This window comes from Otolemur garnettii, unplaced genomic scaffold (assembly GCF_000181295.1).
Source record: "Otolemur garnettii isolate 467f Iridium unplaced genomic scaffold, OtoGar3 scaffold00209, whole genome shotgun sequence".
NCBI lineage: Eukaryota > Metazoa > Chordata > Mammalia > Primates > Galagidae > Otolemur > Otolemur garnettii.
Genome location: NW_003852604.1, coordinates 420,710 through 422,103, shown reverse-complemented (window position 1 = coordinate 422,103; position 1,394 = coordinate 420,710). Strand labels below are relative to the sequence as shown.

Here is a 1,394-nt window from a genome sequence, read left to right as displayed (position 1 = left end):
TTCATGTAGGAGTGATACTCCATTCTTCCCCTTTCATCTTGTCCTGCAGGCAACTTGCCGGCGTTGCTACAGGGGCAACCTGGTCTCTGTCCACAGCCACAACTTTAATTTACAAGTCCAGTCCACACTCATCACCTTCAACCAGGGCTATGTCTGGATTGGAGGTGTGGGCACACGCAAGGTAAGCTCTACGTGGGACAGGGGCACTCCTGACCCAGAAAGCGCTGAGCTTGCTGCAGATTTATCTGTATTTCACCTCTATGACCCCCTGCTGAACTGGGGATAGAGAAACACATGAGTGAGATGCTGAGGGGCTGCATAGCATTGGGAAGAACCATAGATTTGGCTCGGTGCCTGTGGCTCAAGCGGCTAAGGCACGAGCCACATACACCTAAGGTGGTGGGTTCGAATCTCCAGCCCCGGCCCGCCATACAACCAAAAAATGGCCAGGCGTTGTGCCGGACGCCTGTAGTCCCAGCTACGTGGCAGGCTAAGGCAGGAGACTCGCTTAACCCAGGAGTTGGAGGTTGCTGTGAGCTTAATGCCATGGCACTCTACCCAGGGGGATAGCTTGAGGCTCTGTCTCAAAAAAAAAAACAACCAAGGATTTAGAAGCAAGAGGTTTGGGTCCCAGTCCCTCTCTGCCTCCATCCGTGTAACTTGGGCAAACCATGGGCTGTTCCCTCCTCTCTAGGATGGGTTGGTAGCCCCTGCCCTACCTCTCGTTAGGACAGGAAGGATGAGTATGTCAGTGAGAGGCAAAGAATGTGACGGTCATGATCACAAGGGGTCAATATTTTAAAAGATCAGGACAGTGTCCAGCATAGTCCTGTAGGCAAGGACTCTCTGGAGGAGCTGGTGTGGACAGGGCCAGTTCCACCTCTTCCCTTTGCCCCCTGCCGAGCCCACCTCTTTCCCTCCTGCCTACCTCAGGGCCCCTCGATAAGGATGAGCTGGGTTGACCAAAGCCGCTGGAATTTTTCATACTGGGCTTGGGGCCAGCCCTCGATCTCCAATGGTAGATGTGTGACCATGCATTCCGGAGGTAAGGCACAGCTAAGGATGAATGGTGAGAAGGTCCCAGGGAGGAGGCACGAGGAAGAACGTGACCCTATTCGGGAGAAGTTCCTTAGGTCTTTAGACTCCACACTGAGGTGTGGAGATGGGTGAAGGAAAGACCCTGGAGGATAACTTGGCGGGGGAGGGGGTGCAGGGAGGGAGACAAGAGGCTGATTGTTCCATCTGGTTCCACCTTTGCAGGAGGCCGCTGGTTTCTAGCCAACTGCAACTTGTGCCTCCCCTTCGTCTGTTCCTACTGAGCTGGCTCCAGACTTCAGACCCACCACCTCTTGGGCAGCGGCCTCCCTTCCCCTGCCTGCTGCCCCTCCCTCCAC

At 54.9% G+C, this 1,394-nt stretch overlaps 1 protein-coding gene across 1 annotated transcript in view; it reads left to right on the top strand.

Annotated features, from left to right (window-relative positions):
• The window catches only part of LOC100965779 (bone marrow proteoglycan-like), a 13,586-nt gene that overhangs the window by 3,047 nt on the left and 9,145 nt on the right, over positions 1 to 1,394 (top strand). The gene's annotated exons all lie outside the window — the stretch shown is intronic.